Source organism: Dermochelys coriacea, chromosome 28 (assembly GCF_009764565.3).
Source record: "Dermochelys coriacea isolate rDerCor1 chromosome 28, rDerCor1.pri.v4, whole genome shotgun sequence".
NCBI classification, from domain to species: domain Eukaryota; kingdom Metazoa; phylum Chordata; order Testudines; family Dermochelyidae; genus Dermochelys; species Dermochelys coriacea.
In genome coordinates, this window is record NC_050095.1 from 3072777 (window position 1) to 3092283 (window position 19507).

At 45.2% G+C, this 19507-nt stretch overlaps 2 protein-coding genes, 1 non-coding gene and 1 pseudogene across 5 annotated transcripts in view; 2 read left to right on the plus strand and 2 right to left on the minus strand.

The window, feature by feature from the left end:
- LOC119849428 (zinc finger protein OZF-like) overlaps positions 1–19507 on the plus strand; it is a 776365-nt gene that overhangs the window by 639229 nt on the left and 117629 nt on the right. The gene's annotated exons all lie outside the window — the stretch shown is intronic.
- LOC119849371 overlaps positions 1–19507 on the minus strand; it is a 1398949-nt pseudogene that overhangs the window by 608132 nt on the left and 771310 nt on the right.
- Positions 1–19507, plus strand: part of LOC119849376 (zinc finger protein 420-like) — a 3142523-nt gene that overhangs the window by 402895 nt on the left and 2720121 nt on the right. The window lies entirely within an intron of this gene.
- Positions 396–468, minus strand: TRNAV-AAC. The gene has a single exon. It is a non-coding gene; the product is annotated as a tRNA-Val (tRNA).

Here is a 19507-nt window from a genome sequence, read left to right on the forward strand (position 1 = left end):
TTCTGATTCCTTACACCCCAACCCTGCATAGCCAGGAAAGGAGGGGAAATGTGATAATCAGGAAATTGATTTTTCTGACATGGAACGGGTACACGAGGCTGTTTGTGGTTAGCTCAGAATAAACAAAAGCGAGGGGGAAACTGCTGGCTGGGAGGTAAATATGCAGGACATAGGGTTGGGATTCTTCTATGCTCAGATTTGTTATGTAGCTGGCAATCTCCCAAATGATGGTCTATTCCGTCCCTCGACATGCAGGATAACATTCTCCTTTTGAACTTAAAGTTTCATGAAAGGAAAAAAATAACAAGGAAGAAAGCATAGAAGCTATGGATGGATGTTGAGAATGGAGTTGGATGGAAAGAAGACAACAGGAGCCACAAGAGAGAAAGCAGCACTGTTTCTGCCTGGTTTTGGACCAGGTACCTTTTGCGTGTTAGGCAAATGTGATAACCACTACACTACAGAAACCAGTTACTGTCACTTTTGGGGCCCTTTTTTGAAGGCTCTCTCAGTAGCCACTACATCAGCTGGTGTCCCTTTGAAGAACAGGGAAGCAAAGGGCACCAAGAACTTATGTTTTAACTCAAACAATCATCACAAATGCTGCAAAGGCACCTCCAATTTGCGCATCTCACAATGACACAAAACACAGACAAATCTCACAACCAACAAAGCTCACATCCACTCTACTTTTTCATGGACATTTCCCTGACAGCTTCCAGTGACAATCAGACAAAACACTGAAATGCAGTAAAATAAAGATGAGGGAGGGAAACCTGCAGGTCCTTAGGTCACTACAGTTTCTGATTAAACTATTTGTGGGAAAGGGTTCGGCTTACTGAGGAGGACAAGGAGATGAAAGATGGACATGCAGACGCTGTGCAAACACCATGATCCCGTAACCAATGCGCCAGGAAATCAGCACTTTGGTTGCTTCCTGCCTGCACAGAGTTGACAAACAGGGGGCAGCCAAAGCTGAGAAACCCGATACAATTAATCAGGGGAAAAAAGCAGATCTAGTTCTATAAAAGGGCATAGAGCCTGGGCTTTAAGGTACAGCGTTTTCCAGCAGCATGAAGAAGGATGGGGAGTTGGGGTGAGGGGAATATTGTATTTTTTGTTTGACTTGCAAGTGAAGAATGGAAAGCAAATTTTTGTTAGAAAGCGTCCTTCCGCAACTGGGAATTGAGAGTAAGAGCACAAAATTCTAACCACTTGGGAATGCATGCACACAGATTTTTGTCAGCCATACTAGGCTTTCTCCAGCTACTGTGTCTCCATGTGACGAAGCTGATTGAAATGAGGCAATTTTTTGAGCTAGACTCAAAGGTTGTATCAGGAGTGTGATTTAAACAGACATCTCTATATAGAGACCAGAACACTGACTTGAGATATAGAGTCTTGTGCCTTAGACCACTCAACCATGCTGATGGTACGGAAAAACCTCTTCCATCAACCCTAGTGAGAACCGGGTTTCATTTATGGCCAGTAAAGAGCTGAGTATTATTGTCTAGATGTAGGAGTTAAAGAATTTAAACTAGGAGGAAGGGCCAATTTTCCCATCACTTCACACCTTTTACATCCAAACATTATGACTTTCTGAATGAACTGTGCTCATTCAATCAGAAGATGTGGAGATGGATGTAGGAGTCACTGGGGAAAATTCTTTGGACTCTGTTACGAACGAGGTCAGACTGGATGTACATAGTGATCTAGTCTGGCTGCAAAATCTATGAATCAACACTAAATATCATGGCAAATTAATCCTCAGAAACGGCTGTTCCCCATCCTGATCCCAGCAAAGGGTTATCCAAGGAAGGGGGCTGTTTAGGAGAAAGAGAAGAAAGATGTCTTCCTCTCCTCGGAGGATTTAGGCTCCAGTTTCATCATGTGCTGAGCTGGCTTCTCTTTTCCCACCTACCCAGAGGGTCGCACAATGTATTTCAATATATTTAAGCTACAGCTTCCTGTAGAGAAGGGGGTCTGAATCCCATTTCTGTCCATAGCACAGACATTTTCTTGAATGTGTTCATGGAGGCAGCATTTCAGCTCTGAACTGAGTCAGGCTCCAAGCATGATGAAAAGTGTGGGAGGAAGAAAAATCATAGAAAAATCTAACCTGCAAAGGAAGGAGACAACTCCTCCTAAAGGAACTCTTTGTGTTTCTTCCTGCTATGTAAAGAAAAGGTTGGATACAGCAGATTCCAACCCTTGGTCTCTTCAGGGATAAGGAAAGATCCAGGATGTCCCTTAACTGAAGAAGGGAGATGATTTCTCTGAGGGATGGAGGCCTCATCTAATGGCTTTAATCTGTCACCAGAAACTGGGAATGGGCGACAGGGGATGGATCACTTGATGAGTCCCTGTTCTGGTCATTCCCTCAGAAGTACCTAGCATTGGCCACTGTCAGAAGACAGGATACTGGTTAGCTGGACCATTGGTCTGACATAGTGTGGCTGTTCTTATTTTCATTTTCTAGTGATTGCTCATTAAATGAATGCAGCTCCCCTTCCCTCCTGAGGAAATACCTTTACTGTGCAAAATACCAGCGCTTTGCACAGAAAGGAGGGAAAGGAAATGGACATATGATGGCACCAGAACCTAAGAAATGAAACACAACAGGCTTGTGTGTACATTGATTCTGAATAGCAAACGAATCTGAGTCCCATATCATGAAAAGCCAAAAAGCCATTTCTTTCTATGGCAGGGAACACTAGCAGAAAAGAGTTCCAATAATTCCTGCCCTTTTACTTATGAATTTTTTTATATTATAAATAAATTTGCAACAAAATTTGTCTGAACTTGAGCAGCCTGTTATTAAAAGCTGGTTCCCCAATTCAGTTCCAACGACTCTGCTAGAAACACCCCCAGGTCCCTGCTCACCCCAGTAGGGGCAAAAAGAGAAACCCCCACTGGGTGTTGCCCTTAGCTCCAGGCTGCTGTCCCAGGGTGGGGGTGGGGACTGATTGTTTGCTGCTGGGGAGGGAGGCAGTATAGGCCTCTGGTGCTATGGTCCTAGCATCTGCCCAGCCCAGACTGTTCTCTGCCTCAGCTGCTACTCCCTGCATGCTCTAGAGTCAGACATGCAGGGCCCCCAGGGGAACAGAGGCTGGGACAGGGCACCAGCCTGGGTTGGGCTGGGAAGATGCTGGGAGTTCTCGTTCCCTGAAAACTGGCCTGGCTCCCTTCTCAACAGCAAACAAATCAATTCCACGTCCCCTCCCTGGATAAATCATCTTGGAGCTAAGGGCAGCACTGGACAATTCCCTTTACTTCCCACCAAGGCATGAGGGAACCCAGGGCGTTTCTAGAAGAACTTTTGGAACTGATGTGGGGAAACCAGCCTTTAATAACCAGCAGCCCTAATTTAAGCTAACTGGGTTTGTTTGTGTTTTACAATTCACTATAGCACTAAATAATCCTTCAATCCTAGTGTCACCATCCTTACCCATACACAAAGTACGCAGCTGCAAATTTCCTGGTGTCCTGTGCAACTGTGTGCTGCTCCAGCCCCTGCTCCACGTCTTCTCCATAGCCCCCGCCCCTGCTCCGCCCAAGCCCCACCCCCACTCCTCTGAGGACTATCGGGGTTACCAATCCCCCTTCGAGTCTGGCCTGCAGAGCCTCCTGGCTGAGGCGTCTCCCTGTGCTGGGCCCACTGCCCAGGGTCCCACCTCGCTCTCCCTAGCTGCTCATGACACCCAGCTCCAGACTGCTCAGCCCCAGCTCCAGCTCCACTCTGCCTCAGCAGGGCTGCTGCTCTGCCTCCAGCTCCCCGAGCTATTTCTCTGGCCCCTCTGGTTCTGGTTACTGCAACTCTCCTCCCAGGACAGGTCTGCTCTGCAGGCTGCTTCTGTGACTCTGCTCTCACCACTGACCTGCTTCGTGGGCTGCTTTTCTGGCCCCTCTGGCTCTAGTTGCTGCAGCTCTGCTCCCAGGGCAAGGCTGCTCTCTCTGGGCTGTGCCTCTGGCTTTGGGGCTGCAGCTCTGCTCCCAGGACAGGGGCTGCTCTCTCTGGGCTGCTTTTCTGGTCCCTCTGGATCTCGCACAGCTCTGCTCCCCAGCTAAGATCGGGCCCCTGCTTTCTCCTTAGCTCAGCCCCACTCTGTCTGACCCAGGCAATTCCAGCTCACACGGAGGACAGGACCTCCCTGGCCTCCTGACTCCCTGATTAGCCTGCCCGCCCTGTCATTCAGGCTGACCTGGAGCATTGGCCTCTCCCCATTGTTCCTGGGGACTGTCAGGCTCAGGGTCCTGATTCCCCATCGACCCTTCCTTTTGAGTACTGGGAGCTAGCAACTGAAACACCCGCACTAAATGTTAGTAAGGGGGCAACAGTCCCCTTACAGTAGGGTTGCACTGGGTCAAGGGGAAAAGATTTTGTTTGACAGTGTGTGGGAATGGGGAGGATGTGATTCTCTAGGATATAAATGATGGAACACAGAAGGGTAGTGACAGTGAAGCCCCATATGTGAGTATTATGACCCTGTGTGGCGCTGCCGTTTATATTCCCCTCCAGTGGTCTCATCTTTCATTGAATCCAGCATTTTTCAACCGATCATCATCACAGAGGTGTCCCACATGCTTCAAATACAGTGTCCCTCTTAGAGATGTCGAGGACTGGAACGGATTTCAGCTGATGGACAGGTTTGCTAAGTTTTTTTACATTTGCATAGTAAAATGCTGAGTTTTTAAATTTATTACAAGCATCATTCCTGATCATACTGGAGAGGGGTAAGGAAATCAATTTTCATTCAAAAAAGTTTATAAACAGAAGCACTGGGATTTGAAGGAGGAACCCATTGCCAGGCAGGCAAATGTTCAATCACGGAGCTATACACTCAACAAAGAGTGCATTGGATAGCCCAGACAAGGGATGGGTTTGAACCTGGAGATTTAGTACACTTTATATATATACACAAACACCACGGCTTACAAAATCACCATACCTGCTCTCTGTTACCAGAGGATAGCAACAACTTTCCTTGGAGCACGCACTGCTCCCCAGCTCCATGCCCTTCAATCTCTCCAGCATTGCCCCAATCCCTTAGAGGTACAGGGCACAGGTAACTAGAGCCCCTTCATCCCGATAGAATTAATGCCCAAATAATTCCATTTAGACCAGAAACGCAGAGCTCCTTTGTCACAGCTGATGTACATAGACAGGTTTCAGAGTAGCAGCCGTGTTAGTCTGTATTCGCAAAAAGAAAAGGAGTACTTGTGGCACCTTAGAGACTAACAAATTTATTTGAGCATAAGCTTTCGTGAGCTACAGCCCACTTCATTGGATGCATCGTGAGCTGTAGCTCATGAAAGCTTATGCTCAAATAAATTTATTAGTCTCCAGGTGCCACAAGTCCTCCTTTTCTCTTTGTACATAGACGGAATCAGGTCAGAGCAGATGTACATAGTGATCTAGTCTGGCTGTAAAATCTATATCTCAGCACCCAACATGGTGTTAAATGAATCCTCAGAAACGGCTGTTCCCCATCCAGATCCCAGCAAAGGGTAATCCAAGGAAAGGGGCTGTTTAGGAAGGAAAGAAGAAAGCTGTCCTTCTCTCCCTGGAGGAATTGAGCTCTGCGCTTTGGACAGGAGGGAGGGGAAGGAAATGGCCACACGAGGGCAGAAGAACTTAAGAAATGAAACAACAGGCTTCTGTGCACATTGATTCTGAACAGTGAGGGAACCTGACTCCCATATCATGAAAAGTCACAAAGCCATTTCTTTCTATGGCAGGGAACACTAGCAGAAAAGAGTTCCAATAATTGTTGCCTGTTTACTTTTGAATTTTTTTTTTACGTTATAAAGAAAATTGTAACAAAATTAGTGTGAACCTGAGCTGCCTGTTATTAAAAGATGCATCCGATGAAGTGAGCTGTAGCTCACAAAAGCTTATGCTCAAATAAATTTGTTAGTCTCTAAGGTGCCACAAGTCCTCCTTTTCTTTTTGCGAATACAGATTAACATGGCTGCTACTCTGAAACTTATTCAAAGCTGGTTCCCCAATTCAGTTCCAACGGACTCTGCTAAAAACACCCCAGGTCCCTGCTCACCCCAGTAGGGGCAAAAAGAGAAACCCCCACTGGGTGTTGCCCTTAGCTCCAGGCTGCTGTCCCAGGGTGGGGGTGGGAACTGATTGTTTGCTGCTGGGGAGGGAGACAGTACAGGCCTCTGGTGCTATGGTCCTAGCATCTGCCCAGCCCAGACTGTTCTCTGCCTCAGTTGCTACTCCCTGCATGCTCTAGAGTCAGACATGCAGGGCCCCCAGGGGAACAGAGGCTGGGACAGGGCACCAGCCTGGGTTGGGCTGGGAAGATGCTGGGAGTTCTTGTTCCCTGAGAACTGGCCTGGTTCCCTTCTCAACAGCAAACAAATCAATTCCACGTCCCCTCCCTGGATAAATCAGCTTGGAGCCAAGGGCAGCACGGGACAATTCCCTTTACTTCCCACCAAGGCATGAGACAACTCAGGGCAATACTAGAAAAGCTTATGGAACTGATGTGGGGAAACCAGCTTTTAATAACAGGCAGCTCAAGTTTAAGCTAAGTGTTTTTACCAATTTTTACAACATTAAATAACCCTTCAATCATAGTGTCACCATCCATAAAATTGCTTCAGCCTTGTAGTTTACCAAGTGCAAAACTAAACATCTCTTCAAATCCAAGGGAGTGGAGATCAGTCAGTGTTCAGAGTCATCCCACATAAAAGAACCATGTTGTGGTTCAGACCGGCCCCATCATGTGTCCATTGACTTTCTCTCCTCTCCCTTAAAAGTTTTAGTATTTTGCATCAAAACTTTCTTCCCTCAGGAGAGATCTGGGAACCAGAGCTGCCAGCCAGACAAACACCTTTAAGAGGAGGCATCCCTCTCCCTATCAAAAAATGATCTCCCTCCTTCAGTTCAGTGACAGCCTGAATTGTTCCTTGTCCCGGAAGAGCTGGAGGATTGAAAGCAGCTACATCAAACCCTTGTGAGCTAGCAGGAATGAACATAAACACTCCCTTGTATCTGAAGAGATGTTTAGTTTTACCCTTGGTAAACAACAAGGCTAAAGGGAAAGGCAGTGGCACAAGTTATAGAGTGAAACATGACACAATCATCACAGTTATGCCCATAGTGACTGCAAAAATTTTATATACTTCTTATTATCATCAGCGTATTATTTTCTCTGGAATCTAGACCATGACTATATCTTGACCAAGAAATTTGGATCTTGATAAAATAATCAAATACCCCTGGTTAAGGCAATGGACTTGATACCCATCTGGGTGTCCCTACACAGGTACAAGTACTAACAACAATGGCTGCCTTTTAGCCATAGTTTTTAATCAGGGTAAGAAATTGATACAAACCCCTGTTAAATCATTTCTCAGCCGAAGTCCCTCACCCACATTCCTCAGGGCATTGTGCCACCATGTGAATGATTCATTTCCCTCCTCAATTTCACACAGAGACACAATTTCCTTTGCACAGATCCATGAACAGGAAAACCTCCCTGTGTCTCTTGGCTGAGCCAGGGCATTCAATTCCATTGAAACCTTCTCTTCTGCAATGGCAATAGTCAAACAGAGGAGATGTAGCTACCTGCATCCCTGATAGTGCCCCAGAGAAATCCTGACCCCTGTTATTGGAATGATATGCTGGAGATTTGAATAGGAAAGGGACTGTCTGACTTGTCAAAGTGGGGAATGAACAACAATCTATTGCAATGTCATTAACCACAAACACACTCTAATCATGCTCCAGACGGAAGAGAAAGGGGCAGAAATTCTTGCTGTTCAGCCATGGACACGCTTGTGCTGGGGAAGCTGGTCTGAGCAAGCAATTTGAAGTGACAATTCTGTGAGAACAGAGTCATGGTGTGGCTATCCATCAAGTAGCTGTGGCTGAGTGGTTAAGACGATGGATTTGAAATCCCTTGTGGGGGTCGCCCCCACGCAGGTTCAAATCCTGTCAACTACAGAAACGTTAGTGTGTTGTCATTGCTGTTGTCTTTGTGTGTGAGCATCCACAGTGCGAACTGGAGCCAGCTCTGGTCTCACTCTATGTACATGTGAGACTGCTATAGCACTTAGGTGTATTTTTATCACTTAGCTAGTTACAGGGGTATAAAAATGAAGAATCAAAATCAAAATCACAGTCCACCTATGTACGGGCCTTCTCTCACTAGGATAGCTGGAGGCTTTGTTCTTAGACTAAGGCCTTTAGCTAAGCAGCAGGGGCAGCCATAAGCTGGGAAGCGTACAGTCACATTGTCACATCCCAAACCTGACACACTGGTATTGAGCTGTTAGGAAGACGATCCTGTCCAGATAGTGCCCATCATCACTAGATAAAGAAACGAATCTTAAAATGGGTAAAGAAAACTTAGTTTGCCAGCATCCTGTCTGGCAAGAAATCACTTATCAATGGTTGTGGTTGTGAAACCATCATTTCTGTATGTTTTATCTTTATGCCCCCCAGTTTTCTATTGTTAATGTGTCTGGTTCTCTAATTGTTTCTGTCTGTTGTATAATTAATTTTGCTAGATGTAAGTTAATTAAGGTAGTGGGATATAATTGGTTAGAGAATTATGTTACAATATGTTAGGATTGGTTAGTTAAATTTCAGTAAAACGATTGGTTAAGGTATAGCTGAGAATATTATTATATAAACTGGGGTCAAACAGGAAGTGGAGAGGAAATTGAAACCATGCTTGCTAAAGGGGGGGAACGGGAAACAGGGACACAGGCAAGGCTCTGCGGCATCAGACCTGGGAAGGGTGATACAGGGTAAATGCTCCGTGGCATGAGAGCTTGGAAGGGAACACCGGGGAACAGACTTTATCGGCGTATAGAGATAAGCCCAACTGGTGTGAAGGGCTCGGAAATATGCTTGCTTGGAAACTAACCCCAATAAACATCACATTGTCTGCGCTTTGGACTTCTGGCCTTTTGCTGCTTGCGTCACAAGAACTAGGGAAATGGGAGGGTTGAGGGAAAGCTTTCTAACATGGACCATAGTGTGTCCATAGTGTGTCGCTGCATGTTGTTGGCCAAGTGGTCACAGCACCTGGAGGGGTTTAGCTACTTGTCATTAGCGCAGTATTGTAAGAGGCAGCCCAGATTCAACAGCCGTGCATGCAAGATGAGTTACAGCAACCTTCACCTTGTTTCCATGTTCATCCGATGCCTCCTTTCAACACTTCTCAGCAAAAAGACCTGTTTCTTTTGCAAGCATATGTATGGCTAGTCAAAGGCGGGCTTCTCCATTAACAAAAAAGATTGACCAAAAGATGACAAGAGGAATCCGACCTCCTGCACAGCACAGGCCACAGAATCTCACCCACCCACTCCTATGAAAAACCTCACCCATATCTGAGCTATTGAAGTCCTTCAATCATGGTTTAAAGACTTCAAGGAGCAGAGAAGCCTCCCTCAAGTCAACCATGCCCCATGCTACAGAGGAAGGCGAAAAACCTCCAGGGCCTCTCCAATCTGCCCTGGAGGAAAATTCCTTCCCAACCCAAATATGGCAATCAGCTAAACCCTGAGCATATGGGCAAGATTCACCAGCCAGATACTACAGAAAATTCTTTCCTGGGTAACTCAGATCCCATCCATATAATATCCCATCTCAGGGGATTAATCCTATTTCCCCTGAATATTTAAAGATCAATTACTTACCATAATCCCATTATCCCATCATACAATCTCCTCCATAAACTTATCAAGTAGAATCTTAAAACCAGCTAGATCTTTTGCCCCCACTGCTTCCCTTGGAAGGCTATTCCAAAACCTCACTCCTCTGATGGTTAAAAACCTTCATCTGATTTCAAGTCTAAACTTCCTGGTGGCCAGTTTATACCCATTTGTTCTTGTGTCCACACTGGTGCTGAGCTGAAATAATTCCTCTCCCTCTCCTGTATTTATAGCTCTGATATATTTATAGAGAGCAATCAGATCTCCCCTCAACCTTCTTTTAGTTAGGCTAAACAAGCCAAGCTCCTTAAGTCTCCTTTCATAAGACAAGTTTTCCATTCCTCGGATCATCCTAGTAGCCCTTCTCTGTACCTGCTCCAGTTTGAATTCATCCTTTTTCAACATGGGAGACCAGAACTGCACCCAGTATTCTACGTGAGGTCTCACCAGTGCCTTGTCTAATGGTATGAAAACCTCCTTATCCCTCCTGGAAATGCCTCTCCTGATGCATCCCAAAACCGCATTAGCTTTTTTCACAGCCATATCACATTGGCAGCTCATAGTCATCCTATGATCAACCAATACTCCAAGGTCCTTCTCCTCTTCCGTTACTTCTAATGATGCGTCCCCAACTTATAACTAAAATTATTGTTATTAATCCCAAAATGCATAACCTTACACTTCTCACTATTAAATTTCATCCTATTACTATTACTCCAGTTTACAAGGTCATCCAGATCCTCCTGTATAATATCCCGATCCTTCTCCGAATTGGCAATACCTCCCAGCTTTGTATCATCTGCAAACTTTATAAGCACACTCCCACTTTTGGGGCCAAGGTCAGGAATAAAAAGATTAAATAAGATTGGTCCCCAAACTGACCCCTGAGGAACTCCACTGGTAACCTCCCTCCAACCTGACATTTCGCCTTTCAGTAGGACCCGTTGCAGTCTCCCCTTTAACCAATTCCTTATCCACCTTTCCATGTTCATATTGATCCCCATCTTCTCCAGTTTAACTAATAATTCCCCGTGTGGCACGGTATCAAATGCCTTACTGAAATCTAGGTAAATTAGATCCACTGCATTTCCTTTATCTAAAACATCTGTTCCTTTTTCAAAAAAGGAGATTAGGTTGGTTTGGCATGATCTACCTTTTGTAAAACCATCTTGTATTTTGTCCCATTTACCATGGACTTCAATGTCCTGAACTAATTTCTCCTTCAAATTTTTTTCCAGGACCTTGCATACTACAGATGTCAAACTAACTGGCCTGTAGTTACCCGGATCACTTTTTTTTTCTTTCTTAAAAATAGGAACTATATTAGCAAGTCTCCAATCATTCGGTACTACTCCTGAGTTTAGAGATTCATTACAAATTCTTGCTAATGGGCTTGCAATTTCAGGTGCCAATTCCTTTAATATTCTTGGATGAAGATTATCTGGGCCCCCCGATTTAGTCCCATTAAGCTGTTTGAGTTTCGCTTCTACCTCAGATATGCAAAAAGAAAAGGAGTACTTGTGGCACCTTAGAGACTAACAAATTTATTAGAGCATAAGCTTTCGTGAGCTACAGCTCACTTCATCGGATGCATTTGGTGGAAAAAACAGAGGAGAGATTTATATACACACACACAGAGAACATGAAACAATGGGTTTATCATACACACTGTAAGGAGAGTGATCACTTAAGATAAGCCATCACCAGCAGCAGGGGGGGGGAAAGGAGGAAAACCTTTCATGGTTACAAGCAAGGTAGGCTAATTCCAGCAGTTAACAAGAATATCAGAGGAACAGTGGGGGGTGGGGTGGGAGGGAGAAATACCATGGGGAAATAGTTTTACTTTGTGTAATGACTCATCCATTCCCAGTCTCTATTCAAGCCTAAGTTAATTGTATCCAGTTTGCAAATTAATTCCAATTCAGCCATCTCTCCTTGGAGTCTGTTTTTGAAGTTTTTTTGTTGAAGAATTGCCGCTCTTAGGTCTGTAAGCGAGTGACCAGAGAGACTGAAGTGTTCTCCGACTGGTTTTTGAATGTTATAATTCTTGATGTCTGATTTGTGTCCATTCGTTCTTTTACGTAGAGACTTTTCAGTTTGGCCAATGTACATGGCAGAGGGGCATTGCTGGCACATGATGGCATAGATCACATTGGTTGATGTGCAGATGAACCAGCCTCTGATAGTGTGGCTGATGTGATTAGGCCCTATGATGGTATCCCCTGAATAGATATGTGGACAGAGTTGGCAATGGGCTTTGTTGCAAGGATAGGTTCCTGGGTTGGTGGTTCTGTTGTGTGGTGTCTGGTTGCTGGTGAGTATTTGCTTCAGGTTGTGGGGCTGTCTGTAAGCAAGGACTGGCTTGTCTCCCAAGATCTGTGAGAGTGATGGGTCGTCCTTCAGGATAGGTTGTAGATCCTTGATGATGTGTTGGAGAGGATTTAGTTGGGGCCTGAATGTGATGGCTAATGGCATTCTTTTTTTGTTTTGTTTTGTTTTTTTTGTTTGTTTGGCCTATCCTGTAGTAGGTAACTTCTGGGTACTCTTTTGGCTCAGTCAATCTGTTTCTTCACTTCAGCAGGTGGGTATTGTAGTTGTAAGAACGCTTGATAGAGATCTTGTAGGTGTTTGTCTCTGTCTGAGGGGTTGGAGCATATGCGGTTGTATTGTAGAGCTTGGCTGTAGACAATGGATCATGTGGTGTGGTCTGGATGAAAGCTGGAGGCATAGGTAGGCACAGCGGTCAATAGGTTTCCGGTATAGGGTGGGGTTTATGTGACCATCGCTTATTAGCACCGTCACACTTGTAGAAAGCTCAGAGCTCCAAACTTCTATTCAAGCACTCCTGAATGTTGGGAAAATGTTGATCTATTTCTGAAGCTATGTGTTTAGAATACTAATAAAGTTCCTTCTAGCTAGCATCATGGATGTGCACAGCCCGCCGCAAACTTCAAAGCCGTGTCACAATCGATGATATCAACCTGTTTGTCATGCTGAACCTGCAAGGAACAAGTTTCTCAATTTTTAAGTGGCCCACGTGAGATCCCTCAAAGAGGCCTGATTTTCAGAATCAGTTCCCTTTGAAGTGTCTGTAGTTGGGTATCCCAAATCATTAGTCACATTTGAAAAACACAGGCTATAGTGCTTTAGGCTTCAGAGTGTCACCGTGTTATTCTAGATCTATAAAAGCGGCAAAGAGTCCTGCGGCACCCCACAGACCAACAGACGCACCGGAGCATGAGCCCCCGTGGGTGAATGTCAGTATCCGACAAAGTGGGTATTCACCCACGAAAGCCCATGCTCCAACATGTCTGCCAGTCCACAAGGTGCCACAGGACTCCTCACCACCTCTATAGTGCTTTAGTTTCTTCAACAGAGAGCTTGACCTTTACGTAGCAAGTCCTATGACCCAAATTCCTAGTTTGTGGTACGGATGAAATGAAATGGAATGAAGGCAGAAAAGGGAACATTCATCACCTTTCCTATAAGAAAAGGAGTACTTGTGGCACCTTAGAGACTAACAAATTTATTAGAGCATAAGCTTTCGTGAGCTACAGCTCACTTCTTCGGATGCATTTGGTGGAAAAAACAGAGGGGAGATTGATATACACACACAGAGAACATGAAACAATGGGTTTATCATACACATTGTAAGGAGAGTGATCACTTAAGATAAGCCATCACCAGTAGCGGGGGGGGGGGGGGGGGGGAAGGAGGAAAACCTTTCATGGTGACAAGCAAGGTAGGCTATTTCCAGGAGTTAACAAGAATATCTGAGGAACAGTGGGGGGTGGGGTGGGGTGAGGGGGAGAAATAACATGGGGAAATAGATTTACTTTGTGTAATGACTCATCCATTCCCAGTCTCTATTCAAGCCTAAGTTAATTGTATCCAGTTTGCAAATTAATTCCAATTCAGCAATCTATCGTTGGAATCTGTTTTTGAAGCTTTTTTGTTGAAGGATAGCCACTCTTAGGTCTGTAATCGAGTGACCAGAGAGATTGAAGTGTTCTCCAACTGGTTTTGAAATGTTCTAATTCTTGGCGTCTGATTTGTGTCCATTCATTCTTTTACGTAGAGACTGTCCAGTTTGACCAATGTACATAGATTCATAGATTCATAGATACTAAGGTCAGAAGGGACCACTCTGATCATCTAGTCCGACCTCCTGCACAGCGCAGGCCAGAGAATGTCACCCACCCACTCCTATGAAAAACCTCACCCATGTCTGAGCTATTGTAGTCCTCAAATCATGGTTCAAAACTTCAAGGAGCAGAGAAGCCTCCCTCCAGTCAACCATGCCCCATGCTACAGAGGAAGGCAAAAAAACCTCCAGGGCCTCTCCAATCTGCCCTGGAGGAAAACTCCCTCCCGACCCCAAACATGGCAATCAGCCAAACCCTGAGCACATGGGCAAGATTCATCAGCCAGATACCCAGGAAAGAGTTTTCTATAGTAAATCAGATCCCAGTATAGTAAATCAGATCCCACTATAGTAAATCAGATCCCATGGCAGAGGGGCATTGCTGGCACATGATGGCATATATCACATTGGTAGATGCGCAGGTGAACGAGCCTCTGATAGTGTGGCTGATGTGATTAGGCCCTATGATGGTATCCCCTGAATAGATATGTGGACAGAGTTGGCAACGGGCTTTGTTGCAAGGATAGGTTCCTGGGTTAGTGGTTCTGTTGTGTGGTGTGTGGTTGCTGGTGAGTATTTGCTTCAGATTGGGGGGCTGTCTGTAAGCAAGGACTGGTCTGTCTCCCAAGATCTGTGAGAGTGATGGCTCGTCCTTCAGGATAGGTTGTAGATCCTTGATGATGCGTTGGAGAGGTTTTAGTTGTGGGCTGAAGGTGATGGCTAGTGGCGTTCTGTTGTTTTCTTTGTTGGGCCTGTCCTGTAGTAGGTGACTTCTGGGTACTCTTTCCCCATGTTATTTCTCCCCCTCACCCCACCCCACCCCCCACTGTTCCTCAGATATTCTTGTTAACTCCTGGAAATAGCCTACCTTGCTTGTCACCATGAAAGGTTTTCCTCCTTCTCCCCCCCCCCCCGCTACTGGTGATGGCTTATCTTAAGTGATCACTCTCCTTACAATGTGTATGATAAACCCATTGTTTCATGTTCTCTGTGTGTGTATATCAATCTCCCCTCTGTTTTTTCCACCAAATGCATCCGAAGAAGTGAGCTGTAGCTCACGAAAGCTTATGCTCTAATAAATTTGTTAGTCTCTAAGGTGCCACAAGTACTCCTTTTCTTATAGGAAAGGTGATGAATGTTCCCTTTTCTGCCTTCATTCCATTTCATTTCATCCGTACCACAAACTAGGAATTTGGGTCATAGGACTTGCTACGTAAAGGTCAAGCTCTCTGTTGAAGAAACTAAAGCACTATAGAGGTGGTGAGGAGTCCTGTGGCACCTTGTGGACTGGCAGACATGTTGGAGCATGGGCTTTCGTGGGTGAATACCCACTTTGTCGGATACTGACATTCACCCACGGGGGCTCATGCTCCGGTGCGTCTGTTGGTCTGTGGGGTGCCGCAGGACTCTTTGCCGCTTTTATAGATCTAGAATAACACGGCGACACTCTGAAGCCTAAAGCACTATAGCCTGTGTTTTTCAAATGTGACTAATGATTTGGGATACCCAACTACAGACACTTCAAAGGGAACTGATTCTGAAAATCAGGCCTCTTTGAGGGATCTCACGTGGGCCACTTAAAAATTGAGAAACTTGTTCCTTGCAGGTTCAGCATGACAAACAGGTTGATATCATCGATTGTGACACGGCTTTGAAGTTTGCGGCGGGCTGTGCACATCCATGATGCTAGCTAGAAGGAACTTTATTAGTATTCTAAACACATAGCTTCAGAAATAGATCAACATTTTCCCAACATTCAGGAGTGCTTGAATAGAAGTTTGGAGCTCTGAGCTTTCTACAAGTGTGACGGTGCTAATAAGCGATGGTCACATAAACCCCACCCTATACCGGAAACCTATTGACCGCTGTGCCTACCTACATGCCTCCAGCTTTCATCCAGACCACACCACATGATCCATTGTCTACAGCCAAGCTCTACAATACAACCGCATATGCTCCAACCCCTCAGACAGAGACAAACACCTACAAGATCTCTATCAAGCGTTCTTACAACTACAATACCCACCTGCTGAAGTGAAGAAACAGATTGACTGAGCCAAAAGAGTACCCAGAAGTTACCTACTACAGGATAGGCCAAACAAACAAAAAAACAAAACAAAACAAAAAAAGAATGCCATTAGCCATCACATTCAGGCCCCAACTAAATCCTCTCCAACACATCATCAAGGATCTACAACCTATCCTGAAGGACGACCCATCACTCTCACAGATCTTGGGAGACAAGCCAGTCCTTGCTTACAGACAGCCCCACAACCTGAAGCAAATACTCACCAGCAACCATACACCACACAACAGAACCACCAACCCAGGAACCTATCCTTGCAACAAAGCCCGTTGCCAACTCTGTCCACATATCTATTCAGGGGATACCATCATAGGGCCTAATCACATAAGCCACACTATCAGAGGCTGGTTCATCTGCACGTCAACCAATGTGATCTATGCCATCATGTGCCAGCAATGCCCCTCTGCCATGTACATTGGCCAAACTGGAAAGTCTCTACGTAAAAGAACGAATGGACACAAATCAGACATCAAGAATTATAACATTCAAAAACCAGTCGGAGAACACTTCAGTCTCTCTGGTCACTCGCTTACAGACCTAAGAGCGGCAATTCTTCAACAAAAAAACTTCAAAAACAGACTCCAAGGAGAGACTGCTGAATTGGAATTAATTTGCAAACTGGATACAATTAACTTAGGCTTGAATAAAGACTGGGAGTGGATGGGTCATTACACAAAGTAAAACTATTTCCCCATGTTTATTCCCCTCCTCCTGCTGTTCCTCAGACGTTCTTGTCAACTGCTGGATATGGCCCACCTTGATTATCACTAAAAAAGGTTTCCCCTCCCCCGCTCTGCTGCTGGTAGTAGCTCCCCTTACCTGATCACTCTCCTTACAGTTTGTATGGTAACACCCATTGTTTCATGTTCTCTGTGTATATAAATCTCACCACTGTGTTTTCCACTGAATGCATCTGATGAAGTGAGCTCTAGCTCACGAAAGCTTGTGCTCAAATAAATGTGTTAGTCTCTAAGGTGCCACAAGTACTCCTTTTCTTTTTGCGAATACAGACTAAGACGGCTGCTTCTCTGAAACCTATACAGGGTGAATAAACCTGATTTATCCATACTGGATTATAATAATCGGAGGCCTCTCCACCTGCCTCGTCTCTCCTGGACTCTGAATAAGTGTTTTCTCTCCACTCCCTTTGGAGAGAACTGAAGATTTCCCTTTGGGAAACTATGAGACTGAAGCAATTGTATTGATTGTGATACTAGAATTGAAGAATTCTTTAATATTATGAATGAGTCTAAACCTGAGCTTCCTATTTTCAAACTGGTTTTCCAAACTCACTTCTCAGTTCTCTTCTAGAAGGGCCTCCAGGATGCCTGCCCATGCCAGCAGAAGTGGCAAGAAGAAAGCCCCCAAGTGCTGCTCTTAGTCCCAGGTGGATTGTTCAGAGGCAGGGAGAGGCGGTTTGTTTGCTGCCATGCCACATGTCTGGGCACCAGATCTCCCTGCTTCTTCCAGAACAACCTTGGCTCCTTTCTTGCCCCAGTCACTGTGTAAGAGGTTCCTGCATGCACTGAGCTAAAAGCCTTTCACAGCCTTCTCCAGGGAGAGACTGCTGAATTGGAATTAATTTGCAAACTGGATAAAATTAACTTAGGCTTGACTAGAGACTGGGAGTGGATGAGTCATTCCATAAAGTGAAACTATTTCCCCATGTTATTTCTCCCCCCACCCCATCCCCCACTGTTCCTCAGACCTTCTTGTTAACTGCTGGAAATGGCCCACCTTGATTATCACCACAAAAGGTATTCCTCCTTCCCCCCCTCCTTCCTGCTGGGAAAGAGCTCATCTTAAGTGATCAGTCTCCTTACAGTGTGTATGAGAAAATCCATTGTTTCATGTTCTCTGTGTATTTAAATCTCCCCACTGTATTTTCCACTGAATGCAACCGATGAAGTGAGCTGTAGTTCACGACAGCTTATGCTCAAATAAATGTGTTAGTCTCTAAAGTGCCACAAGTCCTCCTTTTCTAGTTGCAACTGTTCCCCTTGATGGTCCAAGACCACACTTTCAAATGCCAAAGGACAGATGTTCACCATTTCCCACAAAACTTGCAGACTTTGAGCAGGCTGGCTCTCTGTGCACAGAAAGCCACAGTTGAGTTGACAGAGGGCTTCTAACATGTGCTTTTCCCACAAGCTGCCCTGATCATAGAGTGGTTAGTGCTCTGTGTTTCAGTCACAGCAACTTCAGCGCAACTCTGAGTCATGGTAAGCTTTCCATCAGCTCCAGATTTATCATTTGCCACTTTCCAAGACTTCGCCACAAAGAAGGCTCTCTTTGTCTTGAACAAGCACGTAGGAGGATTACACAGTGAGGTCTTTTATTTTTATAAGAAGAAATGCAAAAAAAGGAGTCTAGCCGACAAGCCAGGTTCAGCAAGGAAGAACTGGCAGGCCAAGCCATGATCTCCTGGTTTGTAGGAAGACTCTTCAGCTAGCTCTTCCAAAGATCACTATCTAGAGGCCAATTGCCACAGAGAATGATTATGGTTACAGAGCCATCCTGAAATTAGAGCAGGATATTTTCAAGCTTTATCTCATCGTAAAGGAACACGATTCCAAGGTGTCATCACAGAGGAGAAAGCACTTCTTCATTTCACAGGTACTCCCAGAATATCAGAGTTGGAAGGGACCTCAGGAGGTCATCTATTCCAACCCCCTACTTAAAGCAGTACCAATCCCCAATTTTTGACCCAGATCCTGAAATGGGCTCCCTCAAGGATTGAACTCACAACCCTGGATTTAGAAGGCCAATGCTCAAACCATGGAGCTCTCCTCCCCCTCTTGCTCTTGATCTCACTGACAAACTTCCTTTTCTCGCTGCTGCTCCCAGCACTTCAGGGAGTTTTGCCTCTTCTCCCTTCCAGCTGTGGTTATGGGATGGCAGCAGCTCCCCAGATGGCCAACTTTGTTCTTTCACTTCCATCCTTCACTTCGTTGGATGAAGCTGTGTGTGCCACCAGCTTCCTTCATATCTGAGACCTCAAGTACAAGCAGCTAGTTACAAAGGCTCAATTTCCATTGCCATCAGCGGGAGGTTATCCTGGGCTGCCAGGGCTGCAGGATATGGGCCATGATCAGTCAAGCTGCGACAGTCTTATGTGGTGAGTCCGGCAGCCTATTACCAAACTGCTCTGCCATAGGCTGAAGGGCGGCCACAGTGGCTAAAAGAAAAGGAGTACCGGTGGCACCTTAGAGACTAACAAATTTATTAGAGCATAAGCTTTCGTGAGCTACAGCTCACTTCATCGGATGCATTTGGTGGAAAAAACAGAGGAGAGATTTATATACACACACACAGAGAACATGAAACAATGGGTTTATCATACACACTGTAAGGAGAGTGATCACTTAAGAAAAGCCATCACCAGCAGCAGGGGGGGGAAAGGAGGAAAACCTTTCATGGTGACAAGCTAGGTAGGCTAATTCCAGCAGTTAACAAGAATATCAGAGGAACAGTGGGGGGTGGGGTGGGAGGGAGAAATACCAGGGGGAAATAGTTTTACTTTGTGTAATGACTCATCCATTCCCAGTCTCTATTCAAGCCTAAGTTAATTGTATCCAGTTTGCAAATTAATT